The sequence below is a fragment of the Vulpes lagopus genome, chromosome 7, assembly GCF_018345385.1.
Source record: "Vulpes lagopus strain Blue_001 chromosome 7, ASM1834538v1, whole genome shotgun sequence".
Lineage (NCBI taxonomy): Eukaryota > Metazoa > Chordata > Mammalia > Carnivora > Canidae > Vulpes > Vulpes lagopus.
In genome coordinates, this window is record NC_054830.1 from 66,963,455 (window position 1) to 66,983,036 (window position 19,582).

General features: G+C 44.4%; 1 protein-coding gene across 4 annotated transcripts in view; it reads left to right on the forward strand.

The window, feature by feature from the left end:
- The first annotated feature begins 7,141 nt into the window (after positions 1-7,141).
- LPAR1 (lysophosphatidic acid receptor 1) overlaps positions 7,142-19,582 on the forward strand; it is a 133,059-nt gene continuing 120,618 nt past the window's right edge. Inside the window, exon 1 of one of the 4 annotated variants that reach the window (XM_041763939.1) lies at positions 7,142-7,642. The gene's annotated coding sequence lies outside the window, so the exon portion shown is untranslated. Of the gene's footprint in view, positions 7,643-7,877; positions 7,900-7,958; positions 8,310-19,582 lie in introns of those variants that run through there. The other 3 variants (XM_041763943.1, XM_041763941.1, XM_041763940.1) reach the window with 3 other exon arrangements.

Genomic DNA, 19,582 nt, shown 5'->3' on the forward strand with positions numbered 1-19,582 from the left:
CACGTTATTGTTGTTTAAGCCACAAACACTATATACTACTTTGTTCTGGCACCGCCAACAACCTGATATAGTGGATGCGAATCTCAATCAATGAACTTAGATATTCAAGAAGTATTTTCCTATATTTCAGATTAAATTCTTACTCTGGATCTCCCATTCTTCAGGGTTGCCAGGTAAGCATGAGCTCAGTTCTTTTGGAGTTTTCTTCCATTCTTAGGGAATGAACTATACACACGGATCCAGCTCAGTCATCCTTCCAGAGTTTTGTATAATGTCAGTGTGTTGCAGGGACTCATCTACCTAAGGCCCATTTGGTTTTAGAGCTTGCCTCTAAGACTTCCTTTGTCCAAAGTCCCCTGTTGCTGTGTCACCCGTGAGACACAAGCATCTGTTACTAAGCTGTTCTAGATCTTATCTACCTGGACACATCTTGAAGTCTTTTCTTCTCAAGGGTGTTGCTTGGAAAATTTGCTAGGAAGAAGGGCAGAGGTGCCTTCTCTTCTTGGGATACACAAACCTTTCTCTGTCACTCTCCTACTCCAAGAGAACTGTTTTTCTTTCAGGCCTATACATAACACTCTATGCCTATAAATTTTTTTATCCTAAGAGCTTAGACTCTCTGCAAAGATTTTTGGCTCTTTTGTTCTCTGTTCTGCACACCTTTCTGGGCAATGAGCACAGAGAAGAAAACATTGAATAAAAACCTTAAAATGTGGTCCTGTCATATAATTAGCATATCCCACTAAGGGCAGAAGAAACTATACACTATTAATTATAGAAATATATTCCATGGTTACACAGAATTAAGATACTAGCTGTGGAAATATCACAGGCTTTATACATAGGAATAATCTACTGACTTATTATAAAGTTAATTTTTCTTAGGACACGTTTGTTATGTGTTTTGGTTTTACACGGGAGCATAATTGCTTTCTGCTCTCAGGTGTCGTAGTGCCTATATGTGTCTAATCACAACAATAACTCCCAGAGGATGTGATGGCTGAGCATTATTCCATGTTTGTTTTAGGAATATTATTGTGTGGATAGATTCAAATCATTTCACGTACATGTAAAAATATAGCATTTAGGCATAATCTACAAACAATAAATTACAATGATCTTAAATGTCCGGTTCAATGAGTCTGGGCAATTAAATACACCCATGTTACCACCACCCAAAGCAAGATATAGGACATTTCCTTCACCCCAGGAATTCACTCAATCTCTATTCCCAAGGCAATCATTGTTCTGTTTCTAACATTATAGAGGAATTTGGCCTGTTCTAGAACTTCACAGAAATGAAAGCATACAATATGATTCTGTTTTGTGTGTGTCTTCTTTTGTTCAGCATGTTTTTGACATTAATCCATATTTTTGTGTATATCAGGAGTTTGTTCTTGATGTCACTCACTCATCTTCCAAGCATGTCCTTTTTTTTTAGACCTTTGGAATTTACCGTGTCTCTGCTTCTGGCAGAGTATATGTTGGCAGAGGCATTCGGTACAATGTAATCAGTGCTTCATCAAGCAGAGTTTGGGCACAGGTGTAACATCTCTAACTTGCCCACTATTGGAGAATGCCCACTCCAGAAGGCAGTACATCAGAATTTCTTCTCTTCTCAGGTCAATCCATAGAGGTCACTGACCAGCTGAGATTACAGTCAAAATGTGTGTGAGTATATAAATTAGTTAAGCCAAGTTAACTGATAGATTGCTCACATTTATTGGTTCGAAGAACAAGAAATTTCTTTTTCAGGTAAAAGTCCAGAGAGGGTGTTCATATCAGTAGATAGGCTCTCCTCCATATGGACACTAAGGCGTCAGGACTTCGTCATCTTCAACCCATGGCTCCAAGGTTGGTGTGGGCATCACAACATCCCAGTAAACCAAAAGGGACAAAGACCATAAAGAAGCACTTGTGAGGGAATTTTATAGATAGTCCCAGACATGCCAGAAGTCACTTATGCTCAGATTCTACTGGGGAGAACTGAGCTATGTGGCCTCAGCTACCTATAAGAGAGGCTGGGAAATCTAGTCTAGCTGGTGCCCAAGAAGGCAAGAAGGGATATTACTGTAGTCAGAGGCCTCTGCTACAATATGTATGCTCCACATTTATTTGTAGAGCAGTTTCATGGCTCTGATTAGGTTCTCAAAGTGGTCTACACCCAAAAATGTTTCAGAGCCTCCTGTACCACTAGTACTGCTGCTTTCACCTTGCTCTCTACAAGGTATAAGGGCTATGAAGTCAAAACAACAGAGATGACAAAATACGCCTGACTTAGGAAAACCCTCTGCCCCACTTCTGCCCAGGGTGGCCCAGGGCTGTTCATATCCCTCGGAATACCCTTTGCAGGGCTTGGAGCAGACGTCATATCGACTACCAGAACTCACAGGATCCAGCATATTGGAATCAGTCAAATTTTTTTGAAAGAAAAGACATCTGTTTATGGTTTGTGGTTTTTGTGCTTTGTGTAAGGACTTCTTCTCTACCCTGAAATGATGAAGATATTCTGAAAATCTGGAGGTTTTGCCTTGCTATTAAGATCATTAAGAACGTACTTTTGTTTACAGTGTGAGGTAGGGATCTCATTTTTAAAAATATAGAAAAGAGAGTGCTAATTATCTCAGCACCATTAGTTAAACAGATCATCTTTGATTAATTTGCATTGACTTATCTGTCATTTGTATGTATGGTTCTGTTTCTGAACCTACTATTTTCTTTCACTAGATTATTGAATGACATAATAGACCTTGCAGGTCTACGTGGTTCTGTTTTGGACCCTGCTTTTTTTGTTCATTGGATTATAGACCAATCACTGTACCAATACTACACTCTTACAATATGAAGCTTTTGATATCAAAAGGGAAAATTTTCCCTCCCTATGCTTCTCCAGAATCGTCTTGGTCATGCTTGGCCTCCTCCAATTCCTCATGAATTTTGGAATCGCTTTGTCAGGGTCTATGAAAGATCCTATATTATAATTTGGAGTAAATTGTTTTGGGGTCATGGAGTCTTCTCATCCATGAACATGATGTATCTCTCCATTTATTTAGGCTTTTCTTTGTATTTCAATAAGGCTTTATAATTTTCACCACAGATACTATGAGTTTTTATTCAAGTTCTAAGATTGGTTGCTATTATGAATGAGACCTTTAAGAATTTATAATCTCTAATGGGCTATGGCTTCTTTGTATATTGACCTTTTATTCAACAATGCTGCTAAGCTCTCTTATTTGTTCTATTAATTCATTAGATTTGCTTGAATTTCTTAGCAGATAACTACATCATCAATAAATCATATTTTCTTGTTTTTTTTTTGACCCTTATAGCTTCTCATTTGTGTGTGTGTGTGTGTGTGTGTGTGTGTGTGTTATTGGCAAGGGGTTTCAGTACAATGCTGAGTAGAAATGGTAAAGGTGGTAAAGCTGTCCTTAATGTTTAATGAATTAAGATTAAGAATAATGTTTCTAGAAATAGGTTATTGGTAGCAACTCTTTATTGTATTTAGGACATTTCTTCCTTTCCTAGTTTGCTAAGATTTTTTTAAAAAAATAAATGAATGGCAAATTCCTTTGTATTTTCTAATATTAAATCGTCCTTATATTATGGTGTCAAACTGATGTGCTTATGAAGTATATATTTTTAAAACCCATGCTGAACTGGGTTGGCTAACATTGTATTTAAGAATAACATTTTTTTTTTTTTAAGAATAACATTTTTTAATGCCTTTTGAGATGGGCTAATAATTTTCCTTTCTACATTTTTTTTCTGATTTTAGTATCAAGATTTTATTAGCTCATAAAATCATCGAGACGCTTTCCTCCTTATCTTTGAACCATTTGAAATAGAGAATGTCTATGAAGATTTCATAAACCTTTCTCACTAAATCTTTGAGCTTTCTTATAGGTAGACTTAGAAATGGGAATTCAGTTTATTTAATGGTTATAAATATATTCATGTTTTAAATTTTTTGAATCAATAGTTTTTATAATTTATGTTTTGGTAAGAAATATTTATTTTCACTAAGTTTTTAATGTTCAGAAAGGATGTATTACTATACTATTCTCTTAGCATTAAAAAATTCTACTGAAACTATAATTATAATCTCATAGTCTTATTTTTTCCTCCACTGTTTTTTTTTAGCAATTTACCTATTTTTATTTTTGTTTTATGACCCTATGACTTCTTTGTATAAAGGTCTATTGCTAGCTCTAAAATTACACATGTAACACATGTTTTTTTTTCTTCTTCATTTGCTTTTTTCTTCTCCTTTTGTTTTCTAGCAAAGGCTTTTTTACTTGGGTGAGGAAGACCACGGGAAAGCAATTGCTAGGCCTTGATTGCTTCACACTACCCAGATTATTTGTGCAGAAATGTGTGGTGAGAAGCAGGTGAGCACAGAGGCACCACATTAAGGGTTTTCATTTCACTGCAAGGTAGCCCTCACACTAGGCTGCTGTGCACACAATCCCAATGTCTCCTCCCCATTCCTGGAGTCTCCTTATGCACTTCTACCCTCAAGAGCATTTTGTTTGGTTTTGTTTTCTATTTTTGTTTTTGTTTTAACTAAATTGGGCTGCCTCACCCACCTCTGCTGCTGGCCTTTTAAAATAGAAAGGTTTCCTAAGGAGAATGATTTCTTTCTAGGCAAGGGAAAAACACCAGAGAGGCACAAATGCCCCATTTTAAGAAGGAAGAAACCTGTGCCCCGGAGGCACCTGAAAAACTTTCCCAGGCATGCTGTTTTCTCTGAGGGTATTGTTTCACCAAAATATATTTTCTGAATCAGTCTCTACATTAACAGACCAGAGGGAAAGTTTCCAACAGATCTTTCTGTTGATAGTTTTGATTACTCTCTTGTAGAAAATTTCAAAGCCTTTGTGCCAGACAGAAGGGAACATGGGGAGGCAGAGAACTGGCACGACCAGCAAACCCTTCTGAACAAATGATAGAGCCTAATGCAGTGACAGCCAATTTTTCTATCCTAAATGCTTCATAAATTATAGCTCTTGGACCACTCTCTGGATAACATGCGCAATCTAACAAAGTCTATAGTATCCTTTCAGATAATAATATAAACTATATTTGAAATATTCCTCATTAGAATTCTCTTCATTTTGCTGAAAATATTTTTTTTTCTCATATTTGACAGCACTAGCTGTCTTTTGAGTCTTAGGCTCTGCTGAAGTCATTAGAAGAAACAAATCTAGAGAAACACTGCTTGGCAGCGGATAAGAGAGAAGGGTTAGGGCAGAAAGCATTTGGATGACTATCCAGGAAACAAAAGAGCCTGAATGGCAAGAAGGCCACAGGCAGGTGAAAACAATTGAAGAAAGCATATCACGGTATCTTGCATCTCTATCGAAACATTATCCACTTCAGTGTTTTAAGAAGCTGAAGGGTATTACTTACTTTGATAAAGACAATTCAGAACCCAATAAAATAGACTATCCTGGTATTACTATCCCATTTTACAGAGGAGGAAACTGGCTCATTTGGAGCAAAGTACTAGTTTTGGTGAACTGAATTCTGTCTTAGAGTTCATTTTCTCTCTTCTTTTACACTGGGCATCCAACCTACACGTGACTTGCAAATTATTGTCCTAAAGCTGGCTGCAGAGCAGTCTCATGCAGACAGGTCCACACTTGTCAGAAAGACAGGTCTGTCCAGGCTGACCTTGAATTTTGTTCTCCATTTCATTTTAGGCCACAGTAGACCAGCTAAGGAGGAAATAAAGTGTTGTACAGCAAATAACTTAGAACTACATATGCCTACATACTTGTGAACAGAACTCCCCATTTGATGTGAGGACCGCAGAGTAGGTGGTTATATATTAAGGCAGTTAAGGTATAATCAAAGCACAAGCAGCCATATTCCTTAAGATGGGAAGAGATAAAATCAATATATTCGAAAATATTCAAGGGGAGTAGTAGGCAAGAAACTCATTGACACTTTGCTTCTGACTTATGAGGAAGGGGTAAACACCGAAATGACTTTTAAATTAAATAATCTAATAATGTTTACTAATAAAATTAAGATAATACTTTATTTTAAATAAAAATATAAAATGTCCTTTTCGCTAGATATTCAAGTTTTTGGCATTAGGAAACCTAGCAGGAAATAAAGAGTGTGTAACAAAGAGAGGAAAATTAGCTAAGTGATTTTCTTTTTTTCTTTTTTTATTTTTACTTTTTTTAATTTTTTATTATTTTTTTTTAAGGTAAGTGATTTTCGAGTTGGGTAGAGCTGTGGTTGAAAACAAGACCCTTTCAGCATGTACTCTTCTCATCAGTATGTACTTTGTTTTAGACTTTACGGTGGATATTTTCCTATTTGTCCAACTTTTTTTTTTAAGAGTTTAAGGTGAACAGCTCTCAGTATTTGAGATAAGCATATGCACACGCATCTCTGTAGCGTACGTGAATATAATAGGCGCTGTGCCTGCATCAACATTTCTTTTTTTTTCACATTCTAAGTAGATTATTGTAAAAATAAATCATAATTTGGTAGGAAAGGAGGGAAAGTGGAATCGCTTCAAGTTGATTTCTTGAAAAGGGAGGCGCTTGGCTGGCTCTGTCCCTAGAGCCTGGGTCTCCATCTCTGGGGCTGTAGGTTCCAGCTTCACATTCGATGTAGAGATTACTTAAAAAAAAAAAGAAAAAAAAAAAAACCAACCAGAGGGATTTGAAAGATTATTTACAAAAAGAAACCGCTTCAGAGCCCTGAGCATCCCGGAGAAACCACAGGCCAGCGCAGTTCTAAGCAGCGCCGGGCGGACAGGGTCGCGCGTTCTCTTACCAACGCGTCCCTAACCGGTAGCTGGAAAAGTTTCCATCCCTTGCAAGAAGTCTTCCCCTCCCCGCCCACTGCGGTTTAAAGGGACCTCTCCCTTCCGAGCAGCCCAGGACCGCCGCGTGCCCCCCGCCCCCCCCCGCCCGGGTCGCGGGCCCCCCCTGCCGCACCGCTCCCCGGGCCTCCCGGGTGCCCCCGGCAAGGGCTCGCCCCGCTTCCCCCCCTGCTCAGCAGCTGCCTGGGATGCGCGGCGGCTTTGGCAGCGCGGCGAGCGGCGGCGAAGTGCCCCGAGTCCGGAAATCCTGGGAAGCCGGGGTGGGTGGGAAGCGGGAGGTGGCGGAGAGGTGGCGCGGCCGGAGAGCCCCCGACCGACCGGCGGCCGCGCAGGGCCCGCGCCAACCCCAGCGGCGGCGGCCGCCCTCCCGGGGACGCTGCCCGGGCGCGGGTCCCGCGGCGCCGCCCGCCCACACCTCCAGGTGTGCATTCCCCGCCCTTCATTACCCTCCGGACGCCGAGACTTGGCACTTGCAGAGTTGCCCTGGGAAAGCGGAAGAGGAGCGCGCAGCCCTCGCCTGGGGAGCTGCGGGCGCGCTGGCACGCGGGCTTCGGGCTGCAGACCGCGCGGGTGGGGGCGCGGACGCGGACGCGGGAGCACCTCTCCAGCTCGGGCCGTGCCCGGGGGAACCCGGGGTGCTCGCGGGTTTAGCCGCTGCCTGCGGGAGAGGCCCCCCTGCAGGGGTGCGCGCCCGCGATGCTTCCCCGAGCTTTCCGAGTGGGAAGAGCAGAGCGACCGAAGGAAAAGGCACCGTCTGGGGGAGCCCACCCAGCGCGGCGAGCCGGCGGGCGCTAGGTGAGCGCGGGCGGGGGGGGGCTGAGCATCCGAGCCTGCGGGTCTCCCGCCGCGGGGGGCTCGCGCGGGCTGCGGGGGGCCCCGGGGGGCGTCGCGCCAGGCGCCGAACGAGCCGGGGGGAGGGAGCAGCGGTGCGGGATCGCCGACCGTGCTACGTGGAGCGGGCCGAGAAGGAGGGGCAGGACGGAGGCTGGCGGCCGCGGCGGCCCGAGCGCGGCTCCGGCTTCCCGGGGGCGGGGGGGCAGCGGCGGGCGCAGGTAAAGGGGCGGGCGCGGGGCGCGGGGGGCGGGGGACGGCGCCCCCTGGGCGCGGAGCCAGGGGCCGCCGCGCCGCCTGCGCAGCCGCTGGGCGCGCTCGGCTCGCGCCGTCCCGGGGCAGACGGGCTTTGTGGCTGCGCGTGCGAGTGTGCGAGTGTGCGAGCGGGTGCAAGTGTGCGCGCGCGCGCTCGCCGGTGTCGGCTGTGGGTGGGCGTGCGCGCCGCGAGCCGGCCTGCAGGAGGCGAGGCTCTCCCGGCCTCCGCCACCAGCCAGTCGCCCGCGCCGCGGGAGGGAAGTTGCCGCAGCCGCCCGGGCCGCCGGCCCCTCCGTCCCCCTCCCCGGCCAGGTCGGTGCGCCCCGGGGCCCGCGCTTTGTGCCGCGTCCGCGGCCCGGACCCGCCCGAGTGACACGTAGGTGGCCTCGGGTTACCTGGGTCTGGGTGGGAGCGGAGAAGGGCTTGCAGGGGGTGGGGGCTCGAGGCGACCGCGAAGCCGGGTGCCCCGACGACTCCTCGCGCTCCCGGGCTGCGGACTTTAAACTCGGCGTCGGTGCGGCCGCCCAGCAAACACGCTTAGCAAGTAACTGGGGCTCTGAAGGCAAGGGAGGGACCTGGCTGGGACTCGGTGGTTTTGAAACCGACAGGCTCGTTTGGTTTGTGTCGGACTAGTTTGTTGTGAATGGATTTAAATTTTATTCTTTTTTTTTTTTTTTTTTCTTTGCTGCCATTTGGGCCTTTGACGCGTAAGGGATGACGGCATCCAGGACTTGTTGCTGCCTTCACTTTGGGGCCTGAGATTCTTGCTCTGTGTCCCTGCTGCTCTTTCTTTTCTCGTTTGTTGAAATCTGTGGATTTTTCATAAACGTGGGTCTTCAGCGAGCGCTCGCTTGTTAAAGTTGCACCGTTGCCCACTGGGATGGGCGCGTTGTGTGCAAACCCGAATATGGGAAGCAGGTAACTGCAGTTATCAGGGTAGAATCCTCTATTCCTTCAGGCTCTAACAGTCCGTGTCTTTCACCTATTTGCATAAGTGTGGTTTGTCCAGCGTGAGCACAACTGGGAGGCGAGTGGTCCGTGATGCAAAGCCTGCGATTCTGGTTAAAGGGGGACAGCGCTGGGAAAGCTGCTCGGTTCCCCTAGGGAGCGATCCCCTGGTCAGACGGAAGCCTAAGCCCCGAGGAGGGAAAGGGGTGTAACTGGAGTTAGGGCTGTCTGGACCCGAGTGAACTGCATTCGCGCGTGCACACACACACACACACACACACACTCGCATCCACTTGTTTCTGCCCTCGGTTCTCCGAATCCGGCAGGAGTGAGCAAATTTGCCTCCAGTGCAAACTTGAGAGTGACGATCAGCATTTTAAGTGTGTTAAGGCTGGGTTTTACCCGCCGTTTACTTTGAGGCTAAAGAAGCAAAGAAACAAGAGAAGGGGGGAGGCGCAGGCGGGAAGAGGGGTTGGCATCATCCGAGCCCACGCGCGCCGCGTCCCCTAGCGGTGCCACCTTAGCCCATCAGCTCAGCAGCTTGTCCTTCGTCTCGGGGCACTCATCTGGAAAATGGACGGATTTGATGATCTTGGCTGTTCTGTTCTTCCCAGCTCCCCCCGAGTCGTTAGAACCCGGCGTGTGGTTGTCCCGTGCTGGAGCAGTAGGGAGAGTCACCTGTGAGCGGGTTATCCCAGAAGGGAGGTGAGAGGGCAAGAGGGTCAGAGGGAGATGCTTGGAGGGGGGAAGGACCTGCATCTGGGGGTTGATTTTCCTCTATTTTTTCTTTCCTCCTCCACAGGGGCATCAATACAACCCCCACCCTTTCATCTTCCATTATTCTATCACAGTGAGCGAGCCTGCTGAGCCTTAAAATCCATGTGGAGTGAGGGGGATCCCTGTGGTGGGACCTGATGAAGTCGCCTTTGCATGGGTGTCTCTTGGGCTCCCCAGCTGCCCAGTGCTGTGTGGGCGCTCAGAGGAGCTCAGTATCCCTGTGAATGAGGAGGAAAAATACCGAGGTGGGAAGGGCAGCCCTTTCAACAACTGATGTTTGGAAACTTCTATTTTTGTTTGAAGCTAATATTTACCAAACAGAAATTTCTTTTTCTTTTTAATTATACCATAGACCTGTCAAGGCTATACTGAATCTGTCCTGTTTGACGGACTGGAAGATTCAAAGTAAAAATCTCACTCGCTGGATCTCTCACTCGCTCGGTCTTTTTGATGCATAATAACATTCAGTCTGAAGTTAGTGATTTTTTTAGGGCCAAGAATCTTATTTCAAATGCTTAGTAAGGAAAGTTGCAATCTGGGCAGAGTACACTGTATCATTTTCACTGGGAAGCTCTAAGTGTTCAGCAAATAACAAGACAAAATGTAGTTTGAGGTCAAGATTTTATTTTTTTAAAGTTTTTTTTTAAATCTTTATTTATTTACAATAGTCACACACACACACACACACACACACACACACACAGAGTGAGAGAGAGAGAGAGAGAGAGAGAGAGGCAGAGGAAGAAGCAGGCTCCATGCAGGGAGCCCGACATGGGACTCGATCCCAGAACTCGGGGATCATGCCCTGAGCCAAAGGCAGATGCTTAACCACTGAGCCACTCAGTCATCCCGAGGTCAAGATTTTAATGCTCGTGCTTAATGTGTGGCATGTCTTCCTTTAGTGTTTCTTGGTGCCTGTAGGCATACATACTTGAGGAACGTGATTTATTTTAAAAAATGAAGTGTGATGTAATAAAAGTGAGACATAAGCTCTTGGTTTAAAGTCTCAAAGTTTGCTCTGGCCTTGTTAACTCAGCATCATACTATTTGGTTTCTGGTTTTTACGTATCATATTACCCCTTCCCCAAATCCCTATTGTGTTATTACTTTAAAAATCTCATGGAGAACTATTACGGATGTCTTACAAAAGTTGAGAGAAAAGAAAATTTTAATTGAATAAGCAATTACTGAATTTCTCCTAGAGAGGCAGACACAAAGATGATAAAAATGAGGCTCTAGAAAGAGCTGCAGTGTGGAGGGAAAACATGCAGCTAGCTTCAATGCATAGTAGCTGGATTGCATAACTAGGTGGCAGCTGTAGAATCCAAGAACCCTTGGCATGCTAGGGAATGGAAAATGAACTTCTCGTTCTGGGGAAGCCTTCACAGGAGGGTCTTAAAGGGTGAAAATGATGCATCTCTTAAAAGATGAATGGTGGAGAATGATGTAGTTGGAGTCTGCGGTAATGAAGGCTGGAAAGGTACCAGGTGGTAAATTAGGAGGGGGGCTTGGGTGTTATTTTAAGAAGCTGTGCTACTGTGGGGTTGGGAAGGGCTATTAGCCTCCAAAATGCAGGAAGACAATGGTGACGTCTACTGGGGCATCTACTGGGGCATCGAGAGGGGTGAAATGTTTGTAAAGACTGAGCTTTGATTCCTTTACATTTCGTTGTAACTCATGGCTCGTGAATTTTAGGGCACTGCCTCCAGCTTATCCAGATTATATAAAAATTATGGCATAAACGATATGTCATTTCTTCCTGCATAATCCTCCCGAGTTGATAGTGGTCTTTAAGCAAAAATTAATGATGCTTGGGAGGCCTTCTGAGCATGTGAGTTAAAGTCACTCTCCAGGCACGGAGCTGACCAAGAAAGCATTTTGTTTTGTTTAGGGAAGGGCCTGCTAGTTAATGCTAATTTAAACATGACTCTAATAGCAACCAACATTCTTGACCCTGTTTATCTTATACAGAGTATTTAACCACAGTGGTTGAATATTTGTAGTACAGAAGAGGAAGAATTATTATTAGTTTTGAAATGGGGCTAATGTCCTTGTAAAGGGTAGGCGGAAATGAAACAGGGAGGAGGTGGGGAGAGGGCAGTACGTTGGGTGGGGTACTGCAGGGAGGGCTGACCCAACCCTGAAAAGCCTTTAAATGTAATTCTAATAGAAGTAGCTTAATGGTGTAGACAAATCCTTCGAGAACCTCCTTTCTGATCATCTGCTTTTTTTTCCTCCCTAAATCTCGAGAGCTAAGGTGTCTAGTTCGTAACCTCTCAGATAGGAAGGATCCCTGTGGGGTCCATCTGAGAGAGAGGCATTCAGCCCCCTGAATTTCTTCTCGTACCACAATAGCTCCGTGTCACAGGTGGGAATAGGTGGCTTTTAAGCTGTATGTCAAAGGTGGAGCTGGTCTGGCCAAGTCTTCTAATTACCTTCAACCTGGAGATGCTGGGCTACTCGGGAGCCTTAATAAAAGGAGATTAGTTAGGTCAGCTGCTTTTTACTATCTTCTGGATACAATTTGAATGAAGGATCCTCCCACCACTTTGTTTAATTTTTTTTTTTTTTTTTTTGCAAGGGAACTTGGGTTTGGCACGTTTAATTAGTTAATTTGAAAGAGTCCAGGGTTAGTATACTCTGTTTCTTAGAAGGATACTTTTTTGTTTGTTTGTTTCTTTGGTTTTTAGGGAGGGATGTAAGAGAGGGTGGTGGTGCTGGTGATTTTATTTAAGTGCCCTGACATGTTTTCCCCCTGCAGTTTAGTATGATTTCAAAGTAGCATGGTTCATGCTGACTTATGGGGATGAGGCAAAGAAGACTGTCCTAATGCTTTGACCTTAGCTTCTGTCTCCTCATCAGTGCCATAGAAACTTTAACCTCGAAGTTCATGTAAAATTCGAATTTCTTTCAGAGATGAAAGAGGATTGTTGTACTGTGTGCATGGATTTAGGTTTATATATATATATATATATATATATATATATATATTTATATTTTAAATTTCTGTAGTACTGCTTTTAAAAAGCACTAGAGTGACAGGGCAGCTCTTAACTTTAGCCCAGTGCTACAAGAAACATGTACAAGCCTGAAGGAGGTGGACCAGGCTGTGTTTGTTGTATTTAATATGGAGATAAGGGAAAAGAATTTTGAAACCAGCCTCTTTATCTGAAAGAGAAAAAGAAAGTTTGACCCATCACACCTGGTCCTAGGTCTCTTTGGGGTGGGATTTCCCGGGTTGAAACTTTTGTTAAAGGGAATTTTGTTCCTTATGGTCATCACGGCTGCCTATGCTTCTGAAGGCTTCAGGACTCACTTTGCAGGGAGTGCTACCTACTGTGAACCCTTTCTTTGTAGCAAGTTTCCCTTTGTCCGTTTTCTTAAATATGAAAGCAATAGGCTAGGTTTGGTTTCATGTACATCTGCCATCCTCAGTTTTCTTACTCTATGGTTAAGTGGTTCTCCTTGACCAATCTCAGAGCTGCTTTCACTCTAAAATTCTGCCCCAACAGAAGGATGTGTCTGGCTCTTTGGAAGGAGAAATGATTCAAGGGCAGAGGAGGCAAGTTCTCTGGACTCTAGCAGCCCTTGATTGCCTGCCATTTAATAAGCATTGTGCTAGGTGCTCGGGGCTTGGAGTCTGGGTGGGCCTCCTACCCTCCAGGAGGTACAGACATGTTAACAGACTCAGTGTAACAAGTGCTTCAGTGTAGGAAGTGTGATGAGCAAGATAAGGTGTGGGAGGACCGGCTCACCTGACCCTGAGGGGCCTGGTGGTGGCGGTCAGGGAAGACTGCCAAAGGATTAGGATTTGGAAGGATGCTAGGAACCTAAAATAGAAAAAAAAAAAGGGGATCAGGATAGAGGGCATCAAAAGGCTTTGTATTTCCAGATTTGCTATTATTGGGTAAATCAAAGTTTCTCTCTTTTTGCATCTGTAAAATGGGACGAAGAACTGACATTGTCTGTCTGCTAATGCTAGTTTTAATTTAGTTGTCCCTTAATTTCATCTCTCATTTGTTCATTGATCTGTTCCATTGTCAGTAGATATTTGTTGTACACCTACTGTATACTGGGAAACGGTAGGAAACAAGATGTGTAAGGTTCTTTTTCGGGGAGCTCTCATTCTATCATTTTAATGGGAGTTCTTTTGAAATGCTTCAAATATGGAGTATGTTGAATTCTTCTTCCTCTTGAGTCCCAGTGGCTTCAGGTAAGTTAGCTTTTCCCTCATAAACAGGAGAAGAAGGAGAGAGAGCCTGGTATTCTCATTGTCGTTTTATAAACTTGGAAATGTTTAGCCAAGATTTACCTGTTTGTGTCAAGTCTAGAGACAGATGCAGCTGTGTCTTATCTGGAATCTTGGCTTGCTTCCATCTCATCTTGGATATCCTTTTTATTATTGTTTCAAGATTTTATTAGAGTGAAAGAGTGTGCACATGAGCAGGGGGGAGGAGCCGAGAGAGGAGCAGACTCCCCACGGAGCAGGGAGCCGGGCAGGGGGCTTGAGCCCAGGACCCTGAGGCCCCAACCGGAGCCGAAGGCAGAAGCTTCACTGACTGAGCCACCCAGGGACCCTCATTTGGATACTCTTCATTTTGACCCAGCCTGTGTTTGAGTTTCTATGTTCAGTTTGACTCCCTAGAATGATCCAAATCTAGTGTTTCTGGGGGGAGTCAGAGTTATTTTTGAGGTCACGCTATGACAGTACTTTGCTGTTAACGCATTCTACTTATTTCAATCACTGAGGGAATGAACACGGTAGAAAGTGTTCTAACCAGAACGAGGGAGCTGCATTCATTTCTTAAAAAGACGTGGATTTTGTAATGACTCAAACACTCTAGATGTGTCTAAAGTAACCGTAGTGACCTCCCTCAGCAACCTTGTCAGCACTTACGTAGCCTTCCATACTTGTGCTTTTGCTTGTACAGACCTACAAACGTGTGTATGTATTTATGTGTGTGCGTGCAGATATGTTTATATGTACACACACACCCAGATACCTGTCTGTGTGTGTGTCTGTGTGTGCACACGCCCGCCCCTGCCCCTGCTTGTCCTGGAGAGTCTAACTAAGGCTGCCACCGTGGCTCAGCACTTTGAAGCCCCGGCAGCCCTCGTGGCTCTTGAATCCGTGCGCTAGGGTGTGACTTCGGGAAGTTTCTATCAGAGAGAGATGACCGTCTGGCATTAGGAGCAGGGAACAAACTGCGTCACCAACCAAGACAACAAATCTCATGGCAGAGAATGCGATCCTCACAATGACCCTGCTTCATCTGGGCCTCGGGTGAGGGGAGGAGAGGCCTTGCAGGGCAGGCATTTGGCATCTGCAAACCTTGTTAGGTGGGAAACAAGGCATCTGTGGTAGGCCCAGGGAGCACTGGAACAGAGGAGCCAGGTGGGGTGACTTAGGCAGGTGTCACGGGGCGAGTATGGAGCGAGGACCCCCTTCGAAGCTGGTAATCAGATGGCGAGGGTGGAGGGCTCTTGCTAAGGGAGCCTCGCAGCTGAAACAGAATTGCCTTTTGTGAAGGGGCTGCTTTGCCAAGATCTTGGGCCGTGGTGTGTTGGAAGAGGGGTTATTGTCCTGTCAAGAAAAGGAGGCATTCATTCTGTATTCAGGATTTATCGTAGCTCCATACAGAACTGCTTGCTGTCCTTGGAGTAGGCCTAGAGACCCAACGGTTCAAAGGCGAGGGCAAGGATAACTGCCTTCCAAGTTCAGTAGAATCTGTCCCCTCCTCGCTTTCCCTGAGACCCAGTCGGTTTGGTTTCACGCAGCTGAAATCTTGGAGCACTTCTGCGATTAAGTCCTTATGCTTGGCTCAGGACACTACAATAAATAATAATATTAATAACAACAACAACAGCAACCCACCAGGAGCGTATGGGCCCTGCTCTCAATAGCTCATAAACTCAGAGAGCCATGGAAACAAATGCCTAAGGTCAGGCCGATAGTGATAGACGTTTTGAATGGAGGTTTAGACAAGGTGCCCAACTCAACATCTGAGGCTGGAGAGAGTAACTCTGCCTCGGAGTAGCGGAAGGATTTGCAGCCGGATTCTGGCCTCAGCGCATGAGTTGGCTGAGAAGCTAATTCTACACGGAAGACTAGAAGGCCCAGGTGCTGCGTGTGAGTGACAGGTTAGGGTTTGTGGCAGAGTGGTGGTAGGCTTTGGGTCAACCTTGCAGGGCCAACAGAAGGGTGCAAAGCCACTGAGGACCAAAAAGAGAAAAGAAAAGGGCACGTTGATGCCATTAACAGATGGGACATGACAGTATAAGAATTCTTCCAATGAGGCATGTTGGCTTTAGGCAGAGGTTTACAGCTAGTAGCTGGAATTTGAGTTTGAAGCTTAGCTGAGAGGTCAGAGCTTGGCAGTATTGGGGAGTAAGTGCTGTATGTCAGAGTGAATACTAGTGAAATTTATGGGATAAGCTGAAGAGAACTTTCAGAGTGAGAAGGAAGCATGGCATATACTTGGTGCTTTTTTAAAAAATATACCCCCCCAGCCTCATTGAGGTGTACTTGACATATAAAATGGTAAGATATTTGAAATGTATAATGTGATGATTTGATGTACATATATATTGTAAAAGGGCCCCCCACCCCCAGCATACTTGGTGTTTTAAAAGGGACGGGGCGTATTTTGATTCTGTGGGCTACTTCTCTTCCTGGCAGATGACTGAAATAGTCTTAGAGGCTGTCAAACATTCACTGAGCACCCATGATGGCTTCTCTTGATGAGCTGGCCCTGGGATGCCACAAAGAGGATGGAGTTCAGCTCAGTGTTCCTTGGGGTGCAAACCGTCCATCCCGGCGAAGGAAAGGACAGTTCTGAAACTAATTAGAAGATTGGTGGTGGTTTGGGGGCTGAGAAGAATTGCAAAATACAGTTTTAATTCACTGCAGGGCTCATGGCAGTGAAAGTCCCATTGCTGTCGTTGCTACAGTAAAAGACAAGCTGAGACACTCAGCAAAACTCTGGAAGGCCCACTTGCCTAAAGACCAGATGCAAAAGTCCAACAGGTTTGTCATGGGGATTTATAAAAATCTGGTCCAGGACATGGAAGTTGCCACTGCCTGATTAAGGTAAAAGTAGGATACGGTGTTACTTTGCTGTTTACTTGGTTAAAACAAAAACAAAACCCCTTTTCTGATTAACAATGTATTTCCATTTTGTATAATTATGTTGGGATGGCTTCTTGCATATGAGCTAGAACAAAGATAAACCTATCCCTAGTCATTTTCTCTCAAGGCCATTGTGATTCTTTAAAATTACACTCTTTCCCATCTGGTGGTAAAAACTGTACACGCTCATTTTAGAAGTTGGAAAGTACAGGAGACTTAGCCATAGTGCTGCCATTCAAGAATAACTTCCTCATTCCATTTTGGGATAATTTCTCGCAGGTTTTTTTTTTAAATTTTTATATTTTAATTTCTCACAGTCTTAAAAACTAAATGGTCTCACCGAATATTCGGTAGCATTCTGTGTCCTGTCAGAAGTACAGGTGCCCTTAAAATCTTTGGTTCTTAATTTCCAGTGACAACAGGATAGTCAGTGTTTAATATGGATCATGTTTCATTATTTCTAGTCTCTGCTTTTCTCTCTCTCTCTCTCTTTTTTTTTTTTTTTTAAGGATGTGTGCTTCTCTGCCATCTTTAGGTGCTGGTGTTTCCAGAGCTCCAGCCTTCCGCCAACAGTCTCCATGGATGAGCTTATCTACACAGTGGACTGTGGTTTCCAGGCCTTTGCCTGGACTGTCCCTGCTGCCTGGAGTTCTCTGTTTCCTTGGTACCTGTATGCTGACTCTCTTTCCATTTTCAGGTCTCAACTCAAATGTCACCACCACTTTCATGCAGCCTTCCCTAACTACGACATTTAAAATTGTATGACTTTTCCCATTTATCCAGCTTGCCTGATTTTTTTTTCCTATGCTGTATTTTCTTTTGACTTCTGAAATGAGGGAAAGTGGTCTAAAAATTTTCGTTCTAGTTACTGCTGTTAACATTCCCAGTGCTTAGTACAGTACCTTGCACATAGTAGAACTCCGATTTTCTGAATAAAAAAGTTCTTTGAGCAGACTTTTTTTGGATGAAAAAAATTAATATACTGAGCATGTTGTAGTACGTAGCATTGAGTGCTCGGGATTTACAACTGAGGGAAGGAGGGAGCCTTGAACAGGTAACTCAACATGTGATTGGAATTGTTGAGAAAAGCAGAGTGTCCTGGAAGAGAGTAAGAGGGAGGGTAGCTTTGGGGTAGGGACAGGTGGGGAATGTTTCTCTGAGAAAGTGGTTTTTTTTTTACTGAGGCTGGAAGGATGAGCTGAATCAGTGAAACTGAAAGGTGAGGATAGAAGGAGAAAAAAAACATTGATAAAGAAAAGGAAGGGCTGATGTGATTAGAAAAAAAATTAGGAAAATAAGCAAAAGTCAGAGTCTTCTTTGGTTGAAATTAGGTCATTTTTTTTAAAACGATGGAATTGTGTAAGGATGGAGATCGATCAGCTTTGTTTGGCCTTTTTGATATATAGTACTTCATTTTCAATAATTCTGAATTATCAAACAGTATTTTGTTGCTAATTTTGCCAGTCATTGAGGGAGGAGGAATATTCAATCTGAAAGTAGCAACATTTTATTATTTTTTATTTTTTAAAAGATTTTACTTATTTATTCATGAGAGACACACACAGAGAGGCAGAGACTCAGGCAGAGGGAGAAGCAGGCTCCATGCGGGGAGCCCGACGTGGGACTCGAACCTGGGTCCCCAGGATCACGCCCTGGGTGGAAGCCAGGCGCTAAACCGCTGAGCCACCCGGGCTGCCCTGAAAGTAGCAACATTTTAAATGGAACTAGCTTAAATTCTGTTTTGTGCTAATAAAAAGGTTGTGAAAACGTCAATCCAGGCAAAGTAAACATTCTTGTGAATACCTGACTTTGTTGGGAATGCTACTGGTGGGTCAGTATGATGCGGCCAATTATTGCGTTATTGTACACACTTAAACTTTTGCATAAACTTCGTTTTATCTATCATGGCAACTAAGTGAGATTTGTACAGTTTCTCTTTCTGGTCAATTGAGGGTTGTGTGTTGTGCTGCTTGAGAGGGGCAGGATTTTCTCCCCGTGACACGTACAGATGATATGTTTATTAAGTCAGCCACTATAATCTGATTCACATTTTCTGTGCCCTGATTCTGTACTGGAGCTGTCATAGCCTGATAATGGTCTTTTAGTCTCTGTCTACAAATGGGCTTTTGTCAGTTTGGTTATAGCGCTTTCTCTGTGTTAGCAAAATATTAAAGATTCCTATTGGGCCTCTATTATGTATTTATTAATGTAAAATAATCCTCTGTGCATTTGGAACCACATCCTACTGTTTTCCTGAGATTAGTGTTGCCGATCTTTTTTGTCTTGTCTGAAAAGACTTCGCTCATCCTTCTGAATTTTTATTTTTTTTAATTAATTTTTATTTTTTTTATTATTTTTTTAAAAGATTTTGTTTATTTATTCATGAGAATACACAGAGAGGAGAGAGAGAGAGGCAGAGACCCAGGCAGAGGGAGAAGCAGGCTCCATGCAGGGAGCCCAACGTGGGACTCAATCCCGGGACCCTAGGATCAGGCCCTGGGCTGAAGGCGGCACTAAACCGCTGAGCCACCTGGGCTGCCCTCATCCTTCTGATTTTTAAACTTTTGGTGTCATTTTGTTTAATATATTTTTGCCTGTAAATGACATTTAATTGGATTTTGTTTCAACATACCTCTCACAGGAAACATATGGCTTTTACATTTATTGTTACAACCAACACGTTTGAACTTCATTCTTACCCTTAAGTTTTCTCTTTGTTATCAAAGGTGCCATAGCCTTGAATAAAACGTACTAGCTTGCCTTTTTTCGCCAATATTTAGCCACGTGGGCTTACA